General features: G+C 38.7%; 1 long non-coding RNA gene across 6 annotated transcripts in view; it reads left to right on the forward strand.

Annotated features, from left to right (window-relative positions):
- LOC118626345 overlaps positions 1–25,698 on the forward strand; it is a 209,221-nt gene that overhangs the window by 144,670 nt on the left and 38,853 nt on the right. For all 6 annotated transcript variants that reach the window (XR_004958899.1, XR_004958898.1, XR_004958900.1 and 3 more), the window contains one exon: positions 16,908–17,398. This is a non-coding gene — a long non-coding RNA (uncharacterized LOC118626345). The remainder of the gene's footprint in view (positions 1–16,907; positions 17,399–25,698) is intronic.

The following is a 25,698-nucleotide window of genomic DNA, read 5'->3' on the forward strand; positions in this document are numbered from 1 at the left end:
TAGGTTTAAAAATTCCACTTGGTTCTTTTCTATACTTTCCATTTCTCAGATGAGATTTTTTTCAATCTTTCCATTTATTTAGTATGTTAATTTTTTTTTAACCTCACAAAGTATAGTTATAATAGCGTTTTGAAGACTGTCTGAGATTTTTTTTATACTTTTTTTTCTTTTATTTTTTTTTTTATTAATTAATTTTGTTAAGATGTTTCTCCTTTTCCCCCCACTGATTCCCCACTCCCCCTCCCGTCCTGCCCTTTCCCCAGTTTGTTGTCCATGTCCACTGTTCATGCATACATGCATATAAGTTCTGTGGTTTATCTCTCTCCCACCACCCTCCTCTTCTGGGGATTGTCAGTCTGTACCCAACTTCCATGTCTCTGGGATTACTCCATTCCTCAGACTGTTATGTTCATTATATTCCACAAATAAGTGAGATCATATGAAACTTGTCTTTCTCTGTTTGGCTTGTTTCACTTAGGATGATACTTTCCGGGTCCCTCCATGTAGTCTCAAAGGATAAGAGATCTTTCTTTCTTACAGCTGCGTGGTACTCCATTGTGCATATGTACCACAGATTTTTTATCCATTCGTCTGCTGCTGGACACTTGGGCTGTTTCTAGATCTTAGCTATTGTAAATAGTGCTGCTACAAACATGGGGGTACATATATCTTTCTGATTGGTGTTTCAGGCTTCTTAGGGTATATTCCTAGAAGTGGGATCACTGGGTCAAATGGAAGTTCAATTTTTAATTTTTTGAGGTAACACCATATTGTTTTCCATAATGGCTGCACTAGTCTGCATTCCCACCAGCAGTGTACTAGAGTCCCCTTTTCTCTACACCCTCACCAACACTTGTTGATTGTGATTTATTCATGGCGGCCATTCTGACAGGTGTGAGGTGATACCTCATTGTTGTTTTAATTTGCATCTCTCTGATGATTAGCGATAATGAGCATTTCTTCATATGTTTCTTAGCCATTTGTATGTCCTGTTCGGAGAGGTGTCTATTTAGTTCCTCTGACCATTTTTTAATTGGATTCTTTGTCTTCCTTTTGTGGCATTGTATGAGCACTGTATATGTATTGGAAATTAAGCACTTATCTGACATATCATTGGCAATTATGCTCTCCCATACAGTGGGTAGCCTTTCCGTTTTGATGATTGTATCTTTTGCTGTGCAGAAGCTTTTGAGTTTGATGTAGTCCCATGTGTTCATTTTCTCCTTTGTTTTTATTGCCTTAGGTTATGTGTCAGTAAAAATTCTGCTGCGTATGATGTCTGAAATTGTGTTCCCTACAGTCTCTTCTAGGATTTTTATGGATTCATGAGTCACATTTAAGTCTTTTATCCATTTTGAGTTTATTCTTGTGTAGGGTGTAAGTTGATGGTCTAGTTTCATTTTCCTGCAAGTAGCTGTCCAATTTTCCCAGCACCATTTATTAAAGAGGTATCCTTACTCTACTGTATGCTCTTGCCACCTTTGTCAAATATTAATTGAGCATATTGCCTTGGGTCCATTTCTGGGTTCTCTGTTTTGTTCCACTGGTCTATATCCCTGTTCTTGTGCCAGTACCAGGCTGTTTTGATTACAGTGGCTTTGTAGTATAACCTGAAATCTGGTATTGTGATCCCTCCAACTTTGTTCTTCCTTTTCAAGATTGCTGTGGCTATTCGAGGCCTTTTTTGGTTCCTTATGAACTATTAAAGTAATTGTTATAATTCTGTGAAGTGTGCTGCTGGTATTTTGATGGGGATTGCATTGAATCTATAGATTGCTTTGGGTAATATGGACATTTTAATGATGTTAATTCTCCCAATCCATGAACAGGGTATGTGCTTCCTCTTTTTTTATATCCTCCTCTATTTCGTTTTTCAATGACCTGTAGTTTTCTGTGAATAGGTCCTTTATTTCTTGGTTAAGTTTATTCCTAGGTATCTTAATTTTTTTTTTTTCCCGCAATGGTAAATGGGATTATTTTCTTAGTTTCTCTTTCAATGAGTTCATCGTTGGTGTATAAGAATGTCATAGTTTTCTTGACGTTATTATTGTATCCTGCTACTTTGCCAAATTCACTTATTAAGTCTGCTAAACTTTTGATGGAGTCTTTGGGATTTTCTATGTATACCATCATGTCATCTACAAATAAGGACAATTTCACTTCCACCTTTCCAATTTGGATCCCTTTTATTTTTTCTTCCTGTCTGACTGCTGTGGCAAAAACACTTCCCGTACTATGTTAAACAAGAGTGGCGAAAGTGGGCATCCTTGCCTTGTTCCTGTTCTTAAGAGAACTGCTTTTAGTTTTTGCCCATTGAATATGATGTTGGCTGTAGGTCTTTCATATATGGCCTTTATTATGTTGAGATAGGATCCCTCTATTCCCACATTGCTGAGCGTTTTTATCAGAAATGGATGCTGGATTATGTCGAAGGCTTTTTGGGGCATTTATTGATATGATCATGTAGCTTTTATTCTTCATTTTATTTATGTGGTGTATCACATTTATTGATTTGAAAATATTGTACCAGCCTTGCATTCCTGGGATGAATCCCACTTGGTCATGGTGGATAATTTTTTTGGTGTATTGCTGGATCCGATTTGCTAATATTTTGTTCAGGATTTTGACATCTATGTTCATCAGAGATATTGGCCTGTAGTTTTCTTTCTTTGTTGTGTCTTTTTCTGGTTTTGGAATTAGAATTATGCTGGCTGCATAAAACGACTTTGGAAGTCTTCCTTCTTCTTGAATTTTTTGAAATACTTTGAGGAGAATGGGTGTTAGTTCTTCTTTGAAAATTCGGTAAAACTCCCCCGTGAAGCCATTTGGGCCTGGTCTTTTGTTTGCTGGGAGAGTCTTGATTACATCTTCTATTACTTCTGTTGTTATTGGTCTGTTCAAGTTTTCTATCTCTTCCTGGTCCAATTTTGGGAGACTATGTGTTTCTAGAAATTTGTCCATTTTGCTTAGATTGTCGAATATGTTGTCATATAATTGTTCATAGTAGTTGTTAACGATCTTTTGTACTTCTGTGGTGTCAGTTGTTACCTCTCTTCTTTCATTTCTGATTTTGTGTTTTGGGTTCTCTCTCTGTTTCTTGGTGAGTCTAGCTAAGGATCCATCAATCTTGTTTATCTTTTCGAAAACCAGCTCTTTGTTTTATTGATCCTTCGAATTGTTTTTTCTATCTCTATGTTATTTATTTCTGCTCTGATTTTTACTATTTCCTTCCTGCTACTTGCTCTGGGGTGTTCTTTTAGAAGTTGTGAGGCTAGAGAGTCTATTAGAGATCTTTCTTATTTCTTGAGATAGGCCTGTAGTGCTATGAACTTCCCTCTCAGAACTGCTTTTGCTGCATCCCATAGATTTTGTGTTGTTGTGTCTTCATTTTCATTGTTTTCCAGGAAGTTTTTAATTTATTCCTTGATCTCCTCAGTGACCCATTCATTGTTTAATAACATGCTATTTAGCTTCCATTCAAATATCTTTGAATGTTCTTATAATTGATTTCTAGTTTCATGCAATTGTGATCTGAGAAGATGCTTGATATGATTTCAATCTTCTTGAACTTGTAGAGACTTAGTTTGTGCCCTAACATGTGGTCTATCTGTGAGAATGTCCCATGGGCACTTGAGAAGAATGTGAATTCTGTAGTTTTGGGGTGTAATTCTCTGTAGATATCTATTAAATCCATTTGGTCTAGTGCTTCATTTAGAGTCTCTGTTTCCTTGCTAATTTTTTGTCTAGAGGATCTATCCAGTGATGTCAGCGGGGTGCTGAAGGCTCCTGCTATGATTGTATAGCTATTGATTTCTCCTTTTAAGTCCTCCAGAAGATTTTTAATATATTTTGGTGCTCCTATATTGGGTGCATATATGTTTATCAAGGTTATATCTTTCTGTTGGATAGATCCTTTCAATATTATGTAGTGGCCTTCTTTGTCTCTAGTTATGGCCTTCATTCTGAAACCTATTTTATCAGATATGAGTATTGCTACCCCAGCTTTTTTTTCTTTTCCGTTTGCTTGGAAGATTTTTTTCCATCCCTTCACTTTCAATCTATGTGAGTCTTTTGTTGTGAGGTGGGTCTCTTGTAAACAACATATAGATGAGTCATGATTTCTTATCCAATCAGCTACTCTGTGTCTTTTTATGGGAGCATTCAATCCATTTACATTTAAGGTGATTATTGATATGTACTTGTTTATTGCCATTTTTGTTTAGTGTGGTTCTATTTTTTTTCCCATTTATCCTGGTAATTACAGCAGTCCTTTTAACATTTCTTGCAGTGCTGATTTGGTGCTAATGTACTCCCTTAGCCTTTCTATTGTCTGGGAAGCTCTTTATTTGACCTTCTATTTTGAATGATAGCCTTGCTGGGTAGAGTAGTCTTGGATTCAGATTCTTGTTTTTCATGACCTTAATTACTTCATGCCATTCCCTTCTGGCTTGTAGTGTTTTTTTGTGAGAAGTCAGCTGAGAGCCTTATGGGGTTTCCTTTGTAGGTAAACTGTTGCTTATCTTTGCTGCTTTTAGGGTTCTCTTTTTGTCTTTAATTTTTGGCACTTTGATTACAATGTGTCTTGATGTGGGCCTGTTTGGGTTCTTCTTACTTGGGGCTCTCTGTGCTTCTTGAACTTGAATGCCCTCTTCCTTCACCAAATTAGGGAAGTTTTCTGTCACTATTTCTTTGAATATATTCTCTAACCCTTGCTCATTTTCTTCTTCTTCAGGGACTCCTGAGATGCAAATATTATTACGTTTCCAGTTGTCCCACAGTTCTCTTAAGCTGTCTTCCTGTTTTTTAATTGTTTTTTTTTTTTTTTCCTTTTGGTTTTCTGATTGGTTGATTTTTTCTACCCTGTCTTCTAATTCACTGATCTCATCCTCAGCTTCCCCTACTCTGCTCTTTAGACCTTCAAATGTGTTTTTCATTTCTGATATGTCATTCTTCATTTCTTCTTGGTGGTTTTTAATTTCCAACTCGTTGATTTTCTAAATTTCTATGTCTTAACTCATGGTGCTCATATTCTTACACATGCTGTTGAGCTTCCTCAAGATCATGGCTCTAAATTCTAGTTCTGTTAACTAGCTTAACTGTACCTCATTTATCTCATCTTACGTAGAGGTCTCTTGTTCTTTCATTTCGCTTTTTTTTCTGTTTTTCACCATTTTGGCTATCACAGTGGGCTTCGGAGTCTGCCAAATGTTCCTTGTTGGTGTTGGTGTTCTGCTGTTTGTGGCTCCCTCTCTTGGGTTTGGATGAAGCAGGGAGGACCCACTTTAAACACCACTGTCAAGTCTTAGCTTTTCTGGCTAATGTTGCTAGCCCAGGGAATGGTAGTTATCCTCTAGCTCTTTTGCCTGGAGGCTATTAGTAGACATTACCTGAAGACCCTTGGTTTCTGAGTTGCCTGAAAAATTCCCTCAGTTGCTCAGTGTAATAGGATTTCCTGAGGGTGGGGCAGCTGCTGGTTGTTAATGGGCTTCAATTAGCATTTCAATGGCCACCAGGTGGGGTTGAATCTCTGAGGGAGGGGGGCTCCGCCTCTCCCCAGGGCCCTGGGAAGGAGTAAAATGACCACAGTCCTGTGTGGCTGCACTCAGCAAAAGCTCCTAACACCCTCCAAAACCCGAGTGACCCCATCCAGTTCCAGTCCAGTCTGTCTTCCCTCTGCCGGAGCCCAAGGTGAGTGGCTGCTGCCAATTTAGCCTCTGTCTCTACTCTGCATCGTGAAGCCACCTGGGACTTTTAACCTGAGGGCGCTGCTTCCAGCCAAGGCGGCCGTGGCTTTGGCACCAGAGGAGGGTGTTGCACTCAGCAGAATCCCTAGGACTAAGCCACAGTCGTGCCAGTCCGTGCGGCATCAGCCGAGTGCTTAGCAAGCAGCAGAGTTCACAGGACTCAGGTGGGGTCGCAGTCAAGGTGACAGCATCATCTTCCCACCGAGTCCCCTGGTCCAGGCCGCTGCGGACCATGGGCTCCCAGCCCCCTCTTGCGTCCTCGGAAGCCTACCAGGATTGAGTCGGTGTCCCTGGTTATGTGGTCCTCCAAGGTGTCTTTCAGTTGCCCCTTCTTGACGATTTGTCTTTATTTTCGTTGTAAATCCAGACTGGTCCTGGGAGATGGTCTGTGTAGCTCCATTCACTCCGCCGCCATTTTTCAGATCTTCGACTCTCTGAGAATTTTAACATCTGGTTCATCTCAGAGCTGCAGCTATTGATTGTCTTTTCCCTAGATAACCGGGCACATTTTCCTGGATCTTCAAATGTCAATTAATTTTGGATTGAATCCTGCACATTTTGAATATTATGTTGTGAGACTCTAGTTTATCTCCTGGATATACTCAAGAGGATACATAAAATCTGAGCAGAAGTATAACAAATAGATAGAATCAATAATTTAAAATTTCCTGGAAAAGAAAAGTCAAGGACCAGATGACTTTACGGGTGACATCTACTAAGCGTTCAAAGAAATATTAATACCAGTCCATCTTAAACTCTTCCAAATATTAGAAGAGAACACTTCTTAACTCATTCTATGAGGCCAGCATTACATTGGTATAAAAATCATGCAAAGATACTACAAGGAAAGTAAAGACCAATATCTTTTATAGGTGTAGATGCAAGAATCCTCAACAAAATACTAGGAACCAAATCTAACAGTTCATTAGAGGATTATACATCCTGACCAAATGGGATTTATCCTATGAAAGCAAGGCTGGCTCAACATGTGAAAATCAATCAACATAATACACATTAATATAATGAAGGAAAATAAGTACGATCACCTAAATTGATGGAGGAAAAACATGTGACAAAATCCAATGCCTTTTCATGATAAAAGCATTCAATACACTGGGAATGGGAGGAAACTTTACTGAAATGATAAAAAAAATTTATGAAAAATTCAGAGCTAACATCATACCATCAATGGTAAAAGAATACAAGTTTTCCCCCTAAGATCGAGCCAAGGATGCCTGCTTTCACTACTGCTATTCAACAATGTATTGGAAGTTGTAGCCAAAGAAATTAGGCAAATTCATTAATTAAATTTTAAAAAGGCATCTAAATTGGAAAGGAAGAACTAAAATAATATCTATTGCTGATGACAGATTTTTAAAAATATATAAACACCTAATGAATACTCACACATATAAAACTACTTGAGGTAATAAATAAAGTCAGCAAGTTTCAGGGTACCAGTCAAAACAAAAAAGTCACCGGCAGTTAATGATGAAAAAAATTAAGAAAACAACTTTAATTATAATAACATTAAAAAGGAAAAAATGCTTAGGACTACAATGAACCTCAGAAATGTAGATATTATACACTCAAAACTATATAACATTGCTGAAACTTAAAAAGACAATTAAAATGAAAAGACATTCCATGTTTATGAATTGCAGACTTAATGTTGTAAGATGCCAAGACTACCCAAAGCAATCTATAGATTGAATGCAATTCCTATAAAAATTTCAGTGACGTTTTGCAGAAATAGAAAAGCCAATCCCCTAATTCACATGGAATTGGAAGGGGCCCTGAATAGTCAAAACAATATCAAAAAAGAAGTTGGAACCCTGGCCGGTTTGGTTCAGCGGTTAGAGCGTCGGCCTGCAGTCCAGAGAGACCTGGGTTTGGTTCCCGCTAAGGGCACGTACCTCGGTTGCAGTTTGTCCCTGGCCCGGTTGTGTGGGTGGCAGCCATTCGATGTGTCCCTTTCACATCGATGTTTCTCTCTTCCTCTCTCTCCCTCTCTCTCCCTCCCCTCTATCTGAACAAAAAAATGAAAAAATGTCCTCTGGTGAGGATAAAAAAAAAAAAGAAGAAGAACTTGGATAACTTACACTTACTAATTTAAAAACTTACAACAAAGCTACTGTGTGGTAAAGGTATAATAATAGACACATAGGTCAATGGAATGGAATTAAGTGTCCAGAAATAAACCCATGCATCTATAGCCAATTGATTTTGACCAAGGTACCAAGACCATTCAATGGGGGGAAGTACAAATGGTGCTTGGACATTTTAATATACACATGAAAAAAGATGAATTTGAACTCCTGCCTCATACCATTTTCAAAAATTAATTAAAAATGGATCAAGTATTTAAATGTAAGAACTGGAGGAGAAAAAATGGCGACGGCGTGAATGGAAGCTACACAGACCATCTCCCAGGACCAAACTGGAATTACAATGAAAATAAAGACAAATCACCAGAAAGGGGCAACCGAAAGGCAGATTGGAGGAGCACATAACCAGAGACACTGACTCAATCCTGGTAGGCTTGCGAGGATGCGAGAGGGGGCCGGGAGCCCACGGTCTTCAGTGGCCTGGGCTGGGACCAGCAGACTTGGCTGGAAGCTGCGCCCTTGGCTTCGTCCAGTGGCCTCGGCTGGGACCAGCGGCTGCCTTGGCTGGGTCCTGCGACCTCGGCTGGGTGCTACGCCGACGGCTGGTGCCGCAGCCTCGGCAGCCCTTAGCTGGGAGCAGCACCCTCGGGTTAAAGTCCCAGGTGGTTTCATGGTGCAGAGCCCGGACAGAGGCTAAATTGTCAGCAGCCACTCACCTTGGGCTCCGGCAGAGGGAGGGCAGACTAGACTGGAACTGTGTGGGGACACTCGGGATTTGGAGGGTGCTCAGAGCTTTTGCTGAGTGCAGCCACACAGGACTGTGGTCAGCTTACTCCTTCCCAGGGCCCTGGGGAGAGGCGAAGCCCCCCTCCCTCAGAGATTCAACCCCACCTGGTGGCCATTGAAATGCTAATTGAAGCCCATTAACAACCAGCAGCTGCCCCACCCTCAGGAAATCCTCTTACACTGAGCACCTGAGGAAGTTTTTCAGGCAACTCAGAAACCAAGGTTCTTCAGGTGATGTCTACTAATAGCCTCCAGGCAAAAGAGCTAGAGGATAACTACCATTCCCTGGGCTAGCAAGTCTAACCAGGAAAATTAAGACTTGACAGTGGTGTTTAAAGTGGGTCCTCCCTGCTTCATCCAAACCCAGAGAGGGAGCCACAAACAGCAGAACACCAACACCCACAGGGAAAATTTGGCAGACTCCAAAGCCCACTGTGATAGCCAAAATGGTGAAATACAGAAAAAAAAAAAAAAGCGAAATGAAAGAACAAGAGACCTCTACGTAAGATGAGATAAATGAGGTACAGTTAAGCAAGTTAACAGAACTAGAATTCAGAGCCATGATCTTGAGGAAGCTCAACAGCATGTGTAAGGATATGAGCACCATGAGTAAAGACATAGAAACTTTGAAAATCAATGAGTTGGAAATTAAAAACCACCAAGAAGAAATGAAGAATGACATATCAGAAATAAAAAATACATTGGAAAGTCTAAATAACAGAGTAGAGGAAGCTGAGGACCAGATCAGTGAATTAGAAGATAGGATAGAAAAAATCAACCAATGAGAAAACCAAAAGGTAAAAACAATTAAAAAACAGGAAGACAGCTTAAGAGAACTGTGGGACAACTTGAAACGGAATAATATTCGCATCATAGGAGTCCCCAAAGAAGAAGAAAATGAGCAAGGGTTAGAGAATATATATGAAGAAATAGTGATAGAAAACTTCCCTAATTTGGTGAAGGAAGATGGTATTCAAGTTCAAGAAGCACAGAGAGCCCCAAGTAAGAAGAACCCAAATAAGCCCACACCAAGACACATAGTAATCAAAGTGCCAAAAATTCAAGACAAATAGAGAATCCTAAAAACAGCAAGAGAGAAGCAACAGGTTACCTACAAAGGAAACCCCATAAGGCTCTCAGCTGACTTCTCACAAAAAAACACTACAGGCCAGAAGGGAATGGCATGAAGTAATTAAGGTCATGAAAAACAAGGATCTGAATCCAAGACTACTCTACCCAGCAAGGCTTCAAAATAGAAGGTCAAATAAAGAGCTTCTCAGACCAAAAAAAATAAAAATAAAAATAAAAGGCTAAGGGAATACATTAGCACCAAACCAGCACTGCAAGAAATGTTAAAAGAACTGCTAAATACCAGGAGAAATGGGAATCAAAATAGAACCACACTAAACAAAAATGGCAATAAATAAGTACGTATCAATAATCCCCTTAAATGTAAATGGATTGAATGCTCCCATAAAAGGACACAGAGTAGCTGACTGGATAAGAAATTATGACTCATCTATATGTTGATTAGAAGAGACCCACCTCACAACAAAAGACTCACATAAGTTGAAAGTGAAGGGATGTAAAAAACCTTCCAAGCAAACAGAAAGGGGAAAAAAACTAGGGTAGCAATACTCATATCTGATAAAATAGATTTCAGAATGAAGGCCATAACTAGAGACAAAGAAGACAACTACATAATATTGAAAGGATCTATCCAACAGAAAGATATAACCTTGATAAACATATATGCACCCAATATAGGAGCACCAAAATATATTAAAAATCTTCTGGAGGACTTCAAAGGAGAAATAGACAGCAATACAATCATAGCAGGAGCCTTCAACACCCCGCTGACATCACTGGATAGATCCTCTAGACAAAAAATTAGCAAGGAAACAGAGACTCTAAATGAAGCACTAGACCAAATGGATTTAATAGATATCTACAGAGAATTACACCCCAAAACTACAGAATTCACATTCTTCTCAAATGCACATGGGACATTCTCACAGATAGACCACATGTTAGGGCACAAACTAAGTCTCTACAAGTTCAAGAAGATTGAAATCATATCAAGCATCTTCTCAGATCACAATGGCATGAAACTAAAAATCAATTGCAAGAAGAACTTACAAAGACATTTGAACATATGAAAACTAAACAGCATGTTATTAAACAATGAATGGGTTACTGAGGAGATCAAGGATGAAATTAAAAACTTCCTGGAAACCAATGAAAATGAAGACACAACAACACAAAATCTATGGGATGCAGCAAAAGCAGTTCTAAGAGGTAAGTTCATAGCACTACAGGCCTACCTCAAGAAACAAGAAAAATCTCTAATAGATTATCTAACCTCACAAATTAAAGAACTAGAGGCATACAAAAAGAACACCCCAGAGCAAGTAGAAGGAAGGAAATAGTAAAGATCAGAGCAGAAATTAATGACAAAGAGACCAAAAAAACAATTCAAAGGATCAATGAAACAAAGAGCTGTTTTTTTGAAAAGATAAAAATGATTGATGGACCCTTAGCTAGACTCACGAAGAAACAAAGAGAGAGAACCCAAATACCCAAAATCTGAAATGAAAGAGGAGAAGTAACAACTGACACGACAGAAATACAAAAAAAATTGTTAACAACTACTATGAACAACTATATGGCAACAAATTTAACAATCTAAGCAAAATGGACAAATTTCTAGAAACACATAGTCTCCTAAAACGACCAGGAAGAGATAGAAAACTTGAACAGAACAATAACAACAGAAGAAATTGAAGATGTAATCAAGACTCTCCCAGCAAACAAAAGACCAGGCCTGGATGGCTTCACAGGGGAGTTTTACCGAACATTCAAAGAAGAACTAACACCCATTCTCCTCAAACTCTTTAAAAAAATTCAAGAAGAAGGAAGACTTCCAAACTCATTTTATGCAGCCAGCATAATTCTAATTCCAAAACCAGAAAAAGTCACAACAAAGAAAAAAACCACAGGCCAATATTCCTGATGAACATAGACTTCAAAATCCTGAACAAAATACTAGCAAATCGGATCCAGCAATACAGCAAAAAAATTATCCGCCGTGACCAAGTCGGATTCATCCCAGGGATGCAAGGCTGGTACAATATTTGCAAATCAATAAACGTGATACACCACATAAATAAAATGAAGAATAAAGTCCACATGATCATATCAATAGATGCCGAAAAAGCCTTCGACAAAAACCAGCATCCATTTCTGATAAAGGCACTCAGCAATGTGGGAATAGAGGGATCATACCTCAACATAATAAAGGCTATCTATGAAAAACCTACAGCCAACATCATATTCAATGCGCAAAAACTAAAAGCATTTCCCTTAAGAACAGGAACAAGACAAGGATGCCCACTTTCGCCACTCTTATTTAACATAGTATAGGAAGTCTTAGCCACAGCAATGAGACTGCAAGACAAAATAAAACGGATCCAAATTGGAAAGGAGGAAGTGAAACTGTCATTATTTGCAGATGACATGATACTATACGTAGAAAACCCCAAAGACTCCATCAATAATTTACTTGACTTAATAAATGAATTTGGAAAAGTAGCAGGATACAAAATTAACGTCAAGAAATCTATAGCATTCTTATATACTCACAGAAAGAGAAACTAAGAAAACAATCCCATCTACCATTGCTGCAAAAAAATTAAGATACCTAGAAATAAACTTAACCAATGAAATAAAGGACCTATTCACAGAAAACTGCAGGTCATTGAAAAAAGAAATAGAGGAAGATATGAAAAAGTGGAAGCACATACCCTGTTCATGGATTGGAAGAATCAACATCTTTAAAATGTCCATATAACCCAAAGCAATCTATAGATTCAATGCAATCCCCATCAAATTATCAACGGCATACTTCACAGAATTAGAACAAGTACTGCAAAAATTCATATGAAACCAAAAAAGATCTTGAATAGCCACAGCAATCTTGAAAAAGAAGAAAAAAGTGGGAGGGATCACATTACAAGAATTCAGGTTATACTACAAAGCCACTGTAATCAAAAAAGCCTGGTACTGGCACAAGAACAGGCATATAGACTAGTGGAACAGAACAGAGAACCCAGAAATGGACCCAAGGCAATATGCTCAATTAATATTTGACAAAGGCAGCAAGAGCATACAGCGAAGTGAGGACAGCCTCTTTAATAAATGTTATTTGGAAAATTGGACAGCTACATGCAGAAAAATGAAACTAGACCATCTTAAGTCTTTTATCCATTTTGAGTTTATTCTTGTGTAGGGTGTAAATTGATGGTCTAGTACACCCTACACAAGAATAAACTAAAAATGGATAAAAGACTTAAATGTGACTCATGAATCCATAAAAATCCTAGAAGAAACTGTAGGCAACAAAATTTCAGACATCATATGCAGCAGAATTTTCACTGATACATCACCTAAGGCAATAGAAACAAAGGAGAAAATGAACACATGGGACTACATCAAACTCAAAAGCTTCTGCACAACGAAAGATACAATCATCAAAACGGAAAGGCTACCCACTATATGGGAGAGCATAATTGCCAATGATATATCAGATAATGGGTTCATTTCCAATATATATAGAGGGCTCATACAACTCCACAAAAGGAAGACAAAGAACCCAATTAAAAAATGGGCAGAGGAACTAAATAGACACCTCTCCAAACAGGACATACAAATGGCTAAGAGACATATGAAGAAACATCACTAATCATCAGAGAGATGCAAATTAAAACAACAATGAGGTATCACCTCACACCTGTCAAAATGGTCGGCATCAACACATCATGAAACAACAAGTGTTGGCAAGGATGTGGAGAAAAGGGGACTCTAGTCACTGCTGGTAGGAATGCAGACTGGTGCAGCCATTATGGAAAACAATATGGTGTTACCTCAAAAAATTAAAAATTGATCTTCCATTTGACCCAGTGATCCCACTTCTAGGAATATACCCTAAGAAGCCTGAAACACCAATCAGAAAGGTATATGTACCCCCATGTTTGTAGCAGCACTATTTACAATAGCTAAGATCTAGAAACAGCCCAAGTGTCCAGCAGTAGACAAATGAATAAAAAAGCCATGGTACATATACACAATGGAGTACTATGCAGCTGTAAGAAAGAAAGATCTCTTATTCTTTGATACTACATGGAGGGACCTGGAAAGTATCATCCTAAGTGAAACTAGCCAAACAGAGAAAGACAAGTATCATATGATCTCACTTATTTGTGGAATATAATGAACACCACAGTCTGAGGAATGGGGTAGTCCCAGAGACATGGAAGTGGGGTACAGACTGACAATCCCCAGGAGAGGTGGTGGTGGGGGAGAGATAAACCACAGAACTTACATGCATGTATGGATGAACAATGGACATGGACAACAAAGCTGGGGAAAGGGCAGGGAGTGAAGGGGAGAGGGGAATCAGTGGGGGGAAAAGGAGAAACATCTGTAACAAAAATTAATTAATAAAAAAATTAAAAAAAAATAAATGTAAGAACTAAAACTATAAAACTCTTAGAAGAAAATGGGTAAATCTTGATGACTTTGATTTGGCAATGGTTTCCCAGATATGACAACAATAGCGTAAGGAAAAAATAGGTAAGTTAAACTTTATCAAAATTAAAACTTTTGTGCATTAAGGGATATTACCAAGAAAATGAAAAGAGAAAGCATTTGCAAAATTTATATCTAATATAGGTCTAGTATTCAGAATATATTAAGAACTCTTAACAACTCCACAACAAAAAGTCAAAAGGCCCCATTAAGAAATGAGCCAAGTATTTGAGCCAAGTATTTCTCCAAGCAAGATAGACAGATGTCAAGTGGCATATACAAAGGTACTCACCATCATTAGTCATTATGGGAATGCACTCCAAAAACATAATGAGATATCACTTCACACTCACTAGGAGGGCTAGAATAAAATACAGACACCAATAAGTATTGCCAAGAATGTAACAAACCTGGAACCTGCACACAATGCTGGTGGTAATGTGAAATGATACAGTCACTTTGTGAAAACAGTTTGGTGATTCCTTAAAAAATTAAATAGAAATTTATTATATGACCCAACAATTCCACTCCTAAATATGTATCCAAAAGAACTGAAAGTAGATATCAAACAAAAATTTGTATGCAAATCTTCTTAGTAGCATTATTTTCAATAGCCCAAACATGGAAACAACCCAAATTTCTATCAACAGATGAATGGATATACAACATGTGGTATATCTATACAATGAAATATATTCAATGGAATATTATTATAAAAAATAAAATACTGATAACATAATACAACATGGATGAATCTGAAGAACTTGCTATGTGAAAGAAGGCAGACACAAAAGGCCACATATTGTAAGATTTCATTTATATGAAATATCCAGAGTGGGTACATCTATATATAGACAAAGCAAACTGGTGGTTTCAGGGATTGAAGAGATGGAGGGAAATGAAAGTGGCTGCTTATGGGGTTTCCTTTTGTGGTTATAAAAATATTTTGCAACTAGAAATAAATAAATGTACCAAATGCCACTGAATTGTACAGTTTAAAATGGTTAATTTTAATCTTTTTTGAATTTTATCTAAAAAACAAAACTTCATAACCCCCGTCTAATGAAACAAGTATCAGACAAATTCCAATGAGGATCTACAGAAAACCTGAGCAGTCCGCCTCAAAACTGTCCAGGTGATCCAACACACGAAAACAAGAGAAACTGTCACAGCCAAGAGGAACTGACAGATACATAATGACTAAATGTAATGTGGTATCCTGGATGGGATCCTGGGGAGGAAAAGACAAGTAAAAACTAAGAAAAACTGAGTAAACTATGAACTTTAATTCCTAAAAAGGTATCAATATTGGTTCGTTAATTGTAAGAAATGTACCATACGAATGTAACATGTTAACAGTAGAGAAAACTGGGTGCAAACTTTCTAACCAAAAACTGTTCTAAGATATTAAAGTCTGTTAACAAATCCTCTGGATAATATTAGTCTCTTTGTTTTAGTAGGCAAACAAACTGGTCAGGTTCAGACTGTAAGTCTTGACTTACTTTTGGGGGCTGGTGGTTCCAATGTCAACTCAGATTTCAAAGCCCTTCCCAGGCTCCATGCCTGCCCAGGCATGTACTACTCCAGGATGGGTCTAGAAGTTCTAGAGTTGTTTTAGATTGTAGTTCAGTTCCCAAAACCTTTGCTAAATACTTCTTTGGGTGTCTTCCACATATGTGTAACTCAGGGGTGAAATTAGGATTTTTATTGGTTCAGTCACAGAATAAGGAATGCCTGTCTCCAGCTCTTCTCACCTGGATTTCCACACACTCTCTGCTTACCAGCATTCCTCTGTCCAGAAAGACAGGTTATTTACTACATTTTAGGTGCCGATGTTGCATGGCAGAAGGTGTACTGCTTTGAAACTGAGGCTGGCCTTGAGGCACAGATAGACAAACAAGGAAAAAAGAAGGGCACAGAGGTCATTCCTTCCACACTCACAGGCTCACTGGGATCTCTTTTCTTGGTCCTGTTAGAAAGATCAGGTTACAGATGGAGGTTTTTTTGTTTTGTTTTATTGAAGAAAAATAAATCAATTACTAGCAGAGCTATTAGTTGATCACTCATCCACTGACAACTTGCATCATGTATTCAGTGCTATATTAAACAGTGTATTGGAAAATAGAATAACTAATAGCTCCAAGCCTCCTAACAATTGAATGAAAATTACAAAGTGTTTGATACCCTACTTTGGATCTGTTTGCTTTCGGTAGCTCTGTCTGTGACCCACCTTTTTAGACAAAACCAGAAGATGAAGGAAAAAATAAGAAATCTTACTTCTGTACTTGTCACTCTTCAAGTTTTGACTTTCTTCCCTAAATCACCTACTAGTGTTTACTTTTCAGAGTCCTCAGGTAGTTAGTTGCTTTTCAAATTCTTTCCAGATTTTTAGCTGTAACTAGTGGGAGATATAGGCTGTTATGGCCTCACTTCATCTTTGCTGGCACCTGAAGTCCAGCATTTATTTTTGAATCAGCCTTCAACCCATTCTCACTCTCCAATGCTCCCTGGTTCCCAGCTCCTTCCTCTCCTCTTTTGCTTTCAATATGATCAATCGTTCCATTGACTTTTAGGTAGCTGACTTACCTGCTTAGTGACCTGACCTTTTTTAGCATTCTCTCTCCCATTGAGCAGCTCTTCAAACTGAGTCCCCAAGCAACACATCTCTTTTGTTTTTTTCTAGGACCACCCACACTTGTGAATGGACACTACTCAGCTTTGAAGATGCCACTTTCTCCTGGTCCTGGCTAGGACTAGTTGTGTTCACTTTTATGAACCTTTTGTTCTGTTGCAAACATAACATCTTGAGTCATACTTAAAGGTCATCAAAGACAAGACAGGACAAAATCAGAGCTAAGGGAACTAACCCAGATATAGAGATGGCTTCAAAGTTCACTAAGGGTAGAAGACCAACAGCCAAATCTCAACTTCTGCGGTGGACCAGGGGACAGAACCTTTATGAGCAGGTGTGGTTGTTCAAGGGCTCTTCTCTCCCAATGGCTTTCCTGTTATGTACAGTCTTGCTGAGAAAGGACAGAGAGGAATCTAGAATCAGCCTGCAAGTGATGTCATGTTAATGCCCTCCATGGTGACAAAATTCATCCTTCGAAGATTTATTTCATTTTTTGAAATAATCAAAAGTCATTTGGAATGGAGATATTTCTGGTCAATGAGGTGAGTTATCAAGTTGTTGGTGCTATTATTAACCCTAAATGTGGTGGAAGTATAAAGGAAAATGGACCTGTGTAACCTGGAAGTTCTCTCAGAAGACAGTACAAAAAAGATTCAAACATGTTTTGAGAAATAGTGGTATTGCCTCCCAAAGTAACTACCTTGAATGAGATAGGTCTCATTCAGATAGTTAAATCCTCTCCTGTTTAACTCTTGATGTGAAGCCAGTGTATTAACTTTAGACACTTGATTTACCTGCTTAGTTCCCTAGACTTTGCTAGAATTCTCTCTTCAAACTGATTACCTGGTATATTGGGAATAACAATTAGGAAATGGGTTAGGCTGCAAGTAACCAAGTTCTGAAAAACAAGGGCTTAAAGCAATAAAGGTTTACTCTTCTTTACTTAACTGAACACTCCTAGCTGCAATGTGCCACCATTATCCTCAACCTCAAACAAATTAAGATTCTTTTGGTGAGATAGAAAGGGAGAGTGGATCTTGTAAGACTGTTGGAATCTCTGTCCTATTTGGTAGATTGAAATTGCATCTGAGCCCCTGGATCTGCTGGAATTATAGAGGAAACTATTGGTTAATGCTTTAAGATTGGGATTGTCAACAAGAAGTAATGGAATATGGGAATATTCCTACTGCTTTAATAGCTCTTCCTTGGTTCTTGGTTACCACTGGACATGGTGCCAATCCAAGTTGGACCCAAGATTTTGTTGGCCTTGACCATGGGTGAAAATGAAATATTTGATTCCATCATCCCAGGTCATTAAAATTCATTTGAGTTCACATGTCTTGAGAACTTGGATCATTAACTAATTTTTAAAGGTCCCCTGGAGAAGGACTGAAAGTAGGACTATTCAGTGAAATGTTGATTATTCAGAATTGACTATCTATGCCTACTTCTCCTTTCCTCCTAGCTAATGTGTCTGGCTAAATCACCCATCCCTCTTTCCACTCACTTATCATTTATCAAGTACCTACTGTGAACCAGCCCAGTGTTAGGCACTAAGACCTCACAGATACATAAGAAAGGCATGGTCTTTATTTCTGAGGAACGTGGAGTCTATAAGCAGAAAATCACTTTGCCTGACATACACATGGGATGAACCAGCACAGGTGCCTTCACCTCTTTCTCCCATGACTCAGGGTTATGATATGATTTGGTCAAAATCTACCCCTACCCCTCTATTCCCTTCTATTTGTTAATTTGGGGGGAGAGGAGAGAGAGAGAGAGAGAGAGAGAGAGAGAGAGAGAGAGAGAGAGAGAGAACTAAGCATTTCTCTTCTATATAAAACTTCAAGTCTTAAAACCCAACCTGGGGCCATACTCTCTGTACTGAGAATAACCAAAGAACAAGAAAATAGCTATTCTGAAAATCTTTTCCTGTTTTAGACCAAGTTTGGATTTTTTTCTTTGCTTTACATTTTCCTTTGTTCTTTCCCCAGTTCCTCTGTTGTTTTCTCAGCCCAGCACAGTGGGCTTTGCACACACACATCCTCCTCAGATTGACAAGGCATCCTGCAGGGGCACAGTGGAGTTCTCAGCGCCAGGACTGGTGAGAGAGCAATGAGAGCTGGAAAGAGGGTGGCCTGCAGTGTGCTGCTGCTGGATGGATGCTTTGTTCAAAGGAAAGAATTGGCATTTCTGTTTTGTTTTGTTTTATGATTTTAAAAGTTAATTCTAGGCCCAAATGAGAAGACACTTTAGAAGTAAGATTCTGTAGTAATTGACAGCCAAATAACGACAAGTGGTGCTCTAAGTGTGCCTACCTTCTGTTTGGAAAGAAAACTGCTGGCTTTTTTTCCCCCCTAGATTCTACATCACTAATAGTGTCACTGATAGGGCTAAAAAGAATGATTCTTCTGGGGCTCAACAGGACCTGGGATAGTCATTCTTAAGGTGGAGGGCTGGAAGCCAACACTGCCTACTAGATGTCAGTAGGGGAGCTGAGAGAGGGGTTGGTGGGACAATAATCAAAGCTGATATTTTTAAGCACTTTTATGTGGACTAGATACTGTTATAAGAGCTTTGTAAATGTGAACTCATTTACTCCTCACAACAATCTTGTGTGGTTAGCTTTATTATTATTCACAGTTTGTAAACAAGAAAACTGAGGTCCAGAAAGAATGAGAAACTTGCCCAAGATCACACAGCTAGGAAGCTAGTGTGGCTTGAGAATCTGCATCTGAGTTACAATGTAATAAAGGAGAGGACACTAGAAATAAAAAAAGAAAGGGGATAATTACCTGTCTGAAACTCTGTAATCTTCAAGATACTTCATATCTCATTTGGTATATTCATTCAGCATATATTTGTTAAATACCAACTAAGTGCCAGGTACTGTGTATTTTAAAATATAGTGTATTTTAAAATCTGAGGCAAAGTAAGGCTGATAGATCAGATGATTGTCATTGAAAACATAGTTTGTTAGTACCCAAAAGGAGGGGGGGGGCATGTCAGGCCATAGGGGTCACATGGATAAGTTCCAGGGTAAGTCAAGTGGCAGACGGGGAGGGGAAACTCTGGCAAGGGTGTTCATTGTGGTTTGTACAGGAAGGAACAGGTAAGGCAGGTTGAGCAGGTGTAGGATTGGCTGGTTTGAATAATTTCAGTGGGCTCTGCGGAGGAGGGCTGTCCCCTAGATATCTGGTATCCGGCACTGCAGTGATTAAGGCAGAGCAGTAGTGGCCTGAAAATTAAAAGCTCCATGGAGGAAGTGGTTGGGGTGTGGACTCTGGACTGGTTGGTTTGTATTTGAAAAGTACACTAATAAGTGAGTTGTTTACTATTTCTAGGTCTTTGCTATCTTGGGAGGGGTATCTTTTCAGGATTAGCAAGACCCTGGATATCAAAAAATCAAAACTACAGAAAATAAAAAGAAATGATTAATACACTATGCTAAATGTTGGGGATATAGCAGTGAACAAGGCAAATAACAAGAAAATGTGTTTGTGTGTATAGGAGATAGATATTAAAGAAACATACAGCTAGATCATTAATTACAACCCTGGTTGATTCTGTGACAGAGACGTCTAGGCTGCTAAAAATATGAGTAATGGATTGGCCTAATAAGAAGGACTGAATCCCCAGAACATCTTTGTGAAAAGGCAAAACCAATTATCCACACTTTATAACTTTATTAAATAAGTTTTCACTGAGTTCCCATTGCATACCATACCATTAGGGATATAGAGATGATGGAAAATTTAAGTCCTGCCCCAGAGCTTGTAGAGAAGCAGGAAGAGTAAGACAAGCAGACAGTTTTGTGTTAAGTGCTGCCATCCTAAGGTGAGCCTGGTGCATGAGAACGTCTTCAACAGAGAATGATGGGAAGGGAGGAGGGTGTCACAGAAGGCCCTGGGACTACAGGGAGGAGCTTGAGGACCAGGCCAGGCCAGTGGGGTGGGGTGGGGCCATGTCCACATGCCACAGAGAAGGACGAGTAGAGGATACTGAGGTGTGAGGGAGCCTGCTGTGTTGGGCAAGTTCCAGGTGTGGGCCTGGAAGTGGTTGCTCCTGGGGGTGGCAATGGTGGACCCGAGGCTGGAGGCAAGGCCATTGTGAAGAACCTCAGCAGCTGAGGGCCACAGGTGTGGAAGCAAGAGAATGACAAGACCAGATTGGCATTTAGGGTTAGGTTTTCTCTCATCTGTGCTGTTTTCCTACTTTTCAAATGTCCTCCTGATCTTTGACAGAAGTAGTGAGAGGCACTGTCGGAAACAGAGGGCCACACAGGGAAACGAAACTCCAGAGAGAGACCCACAGCCTCAGTGAGGAGATGGGACCAGAACCTAGACTTGTATCTTTTAATTTTGTCTTTTGGTTTTGATCCAAACCTAGGAAGGCAGAAAAAGAGAAAATACAGAAGGAGAGAGAGGGGGAGAGTCTTCCTGATTAGGTGGGACTTAAATGTACAAAACAGGTGAGGCCTGTTTTAGTGAGGGGTAAGACACCTGAGCCACTTCCTTTTTTCCTACTACACCACACAGATTTTAACTCTGAAGTTCTCTCATGATTGTCCAGAATGAGAAATACTGAGGAACAATCCCATTCCCCTTTTTCCTGGCCACAGAGGGTCTTTGCTGAGAATTGGTTCTGCTGACTCTGGTCTGGGGATAGAGATGGGGCAGGGAGAGCTAGGTCTTCAGGGATATCTCAAGGCCCTGAGGGAGAGGGAAAATCTCCTCCCCAAATCAAAGACCTTTCTTTGTGATCACATTGATTTTTTTTTCTGGATATCTTGATAAATCACAAAATCCTAAACTAGCTGATCCTTTTTTGAAAAAAAAAAATTGAGAAAAAATTTACATTTGTTAATTTTTGAAAAATGTATAACAATAACCAACAATCAACAAAATGAAAAGACAACCTACAAAATGGGAAAAATAATTGTAAACCATATATCTCATAAAGGATTAATATAAAAATATATATATAAAACTCATATGACTCAATACCAAAAACCCAAATAATCCAATTTAAAAATGGGCAAAGGACCCGAAGAAACATTTTTCCAAAAAAGATATGCAAATGGGCTACAGGTACTTGAAACAGTGCTTAACATAGTAATTATTAGGAAGATGCAAATTGGAACATATCACCTCAGACCTGTTAGAATGGTTATTATAAAAAGACACAATAGCCCTGGCCGGTTTGGCTCAGCGGTTAGAGCATCGGCCTGCGGTCCCGAGAGACCCAGTTTCGGTTCCCGCTAAGGGCATGTACCTCGGTTGCAGTTTGTCCCCAGCCCTGGTTGGGTTGTATGGGTGGCAACCACTCGATGTGTCCCTTTCACGTCGATGTTTCTCTCTCTCTCTCACTCCCACTCTATCTGAACAAAATATCAAAAAAAAAAAAAAAAAAAGACACAGTATAACAAATGCTGGAGAGGGTATGCAGAAAGGGGAACTTTTGCACACTTGCTAGGGTTATAAATTGGTACAGCTACTATGGGAAATAGTATGGAGTTTCCTTTAAAAAAATTAAAAATAGAACTACCATATCTCCAGCAATTCCTCTTCTGGGAATACATTTGAAGGAAATGAAAACATTATGTTGAAGAGATATCTGCATCCCCAATGTACATAGCAGCATAATTTACAATTGGCAAGATATGAAAATAACCTAAGGGTCCATCGACAGTTGAATGGATAAAGAAGATGTGCCACATATATACGATAGAATATTACTCAGCAATAAGAAAGAATGAAATCTTGCCACTTTTAACAACATGGATGTACCCTGAAGGCATTATGCTAAGTGAAACAAGTCACACAAAGAAAGACAAATTCTGTATGATCTCACATCCATGTGGAATCTAAACACACACACAAAAAACCAGACTCAAAAAACAAGAGCAGGTATGTGGTTACCAGAGGTGGGGTAGGGTTGGGAGAGGGGGAATTGGGTGAAGGAGGTCAAAAAGTACAAACTTCCAGTAAGTATACTAGGGGTATAACATACAACATAATGAGTATAGTTAACACTGCTGTATGGTATATTTGAAAACTGTTAAGAGAGTAAATACTTGCCCTGGCTGGTTTAGCTCAGCAGTTAGAGCATTGGCCTATGGTCTGAAGAGACCTGGGTTTGGTTCCCGCTAAGGGCACGTACCTCGGTTGCAGTTTGTCCCCAGCCCTGGGTAGGTCGTGTGAGTGGCAACTACTCGATGTGTCCCTTTCATGTTGATGTTTCTCTCTATCTCTCTCCCTCCCACTCTATCTGAACAAAAAATGGAAAATGTCCTTGGGTGAGGATTAAAAAAACAAAAAAATAGAGAGTAAATACTGAGTTTTCATCACAAGGAAAAAATACATTTTTGTATCTATACGAGATGATGAGTGTTAACTAAACTTATTGTAATCTTTGCACAGTTATGTAAATCAAATCAGTATTCTATATACCTTAAACTTATACAGTGCTAAAGGCAATATATCTCAATAAAACTGGAAAAATAATTAAAGTATCACAAGTATTTGGGTTTGCCTTTTAAAGTGAAAAAACAAACAAAACCAAAAAAATATCATTATCTTCATGATTTCTTCAGAAAAGGATTTTGAGAATCGTCTCGATGAGTAATTCTGCCTTGGGGGTTGCAACTAAGCTGTTGACTGGGTCCTGACTGAGCAACTCAGTTGGTTGGAACATTGTCCATCCAGATACCCCAAGGTTGTGGGTTTGATCCCCAGTCAGGCCACATACAAGAATCAACCAATGAATATATAAGTAGGTAGAACAGCAAATTGATTTCTCTCTCTCTCTCTCAAATCAACCAATCTTTTTTTTTTTTTTTTTTTTGAAAGAGGGATATCTTTAATAGTTTCAACAATAAATATTAAAAAAAAATTTTTTTAAAGATGTTGATTGGGTTTGAAGAATCGGAATCTGAGATAACTCACTCACATGGCCAGCAAGCTGGTGCTGGTTTTTGGTAGGAGAACTCAGCCTTCCCTCTATGGACCTCCCCACGGGCTGCTGCCTGAGTGTCCTCACCAGATTGATTCCACAGAACAACTGATGAGAGAGAGAAGGAGGATGACAAGTAGAAGCTATCTTTTTCATAGCTTTTTCTACCTTTGGAAATCACATAGCATCATTCCTTTATTTATTTATTTATTTATTTATTTATTTATTTTTAATCCTTACCTGAGGATATTTTTCCATTTATCTTCAGACAGAATGGGAGTGAGGGAGAGAGATGAGCGAGAGAGAGAGACATCGATGTTAGAGGGACACATCAACTGGCTGCCTACCGCAAGACCCTGAACAGGACCTGGGACCAGCTGCAACTGAGGTATGTGCCCTTGACTGTAATTGAACCCACAACTCATTGGTCCATGGGCTGACACTCTAACTGCTAAGCCAAACCAGCCAGGGCAGCATCACTCCTTTTGCATTCTATTCCGTAGGAGCAAATCCCTAAGTTCTGCCCACCCTCAAGGAGAGGGGTATTAGTTTGAAAAGAGTATCGAGTAACTTTTCAACATATTTTAAAAATACCACTGTCCTATTGTCAAATTATTTTACTTCTACATATGTCCTAAACCCCATAATAAAATACAGTTGACCCTTGAACAATGGGGGTTTGGATTCGTGGGTCCACTTCTACACAGATTTTTTTCAGTAGACCCATGTAGTTCAAACCTGTATTATTCAAGGCTCAGGAATTCGCATATGCAGACGGCAGTCTTTAGTCATATTCAGATTTTCAACTATGTGAGCAGCCGGCACTCCCTAATCCTTGCATTATTCATTATTTTTTTAATTTAAAAAGTCAGTTTTTGCCCTGGCTGGTTTGGCTCAGTGGTTCAAGTATTGGCCCATGGACCGAAGAGTCACAGGTTCAATTCCTGGTCAAGGGAACGTACCTTGATTGCAGGTTTGATCCCTGGCCTTGGTTGGGTCATGTGGAAGACAACTAATCCATGTGTCTCTCTCACATCAATGTTTCTCTGTCTTTCTCTCTTTCCTTCCCTCCTGTTCTATCTGAAAAATCAATGGAAAATATCCTCAGGTGAAGATTTTAAAAAAGTCAGTTTTCCAATTTTCCTTTAAATAAAATAAGAGAAGAAAACAATTCTCTTGTGTATTTTCCCACACATTTAGCATTTCTAGTTTCCCCGACTTCTTCCTGTAGATAGCAGTTTTCTTCTGATGTTATATCCCTGCAGCCTAAAGAGCTTCTTTAGCATTAAAAAAAATTATACAGCTTTTCTTATGATAAATTATCTAAACTTTTGCTTATCCTACAACCTCATATTTGAAGGATGTTTTCCTTGGGTATAGAAATACTTATATATACACATACATTTTACTTTCAGCACTTTAAAGCTGTTATTTCGCTCTCTCCTGGCATTCATTGTTTTACATGGAAAATTAGCCATAATTGTATTGTTATTCTTAATGTGATATCTTTTTTTTTTCTGGTTGCTTTGAATATTTTATCTTTATCTTTGGTTTTCAGCAATTTGACCATGATGTGCCTAGTTTTAGTTTGTATTATTTCTACTTGGTGTTCACAGTGTTGCGTCTTGATTATATAAATTGATTTTTGTAACCAAATTGAGAAATATTCATATTTTAAAATAATTTGTTCTATCAGTGTGATATAATACATTGAGTGATAGTTTTATGTTCAACTATCTTTGCATTTCTTTGGCAAATCTCATTTAATCATGTGATAATTCTTTTTATATGCTGTTGGATTCAGTGTACTAATATTAAGAATTTTGCATGTTTATTTATAAAGAATATTGGTTTGTAGTTTCATTTTCTTGTAGTGTTTTTTTAAACC

This window comes from Molossus molossus, unplaced genomic scaffold (genome assembly GCF_014108415.1).
Source record: "Molossus molossus isolate mMolMol1 unplaced genomic scaffold, mMolMol1.p scaffold_m16_p_12, whole genome shotgun sequence".
Classification (NCBI taxonomy): Eukaryota; Metazoa; Chordata; class Mammalia; order Chiroptera; family Molossidae; genus Molossus; species Molossus molossus.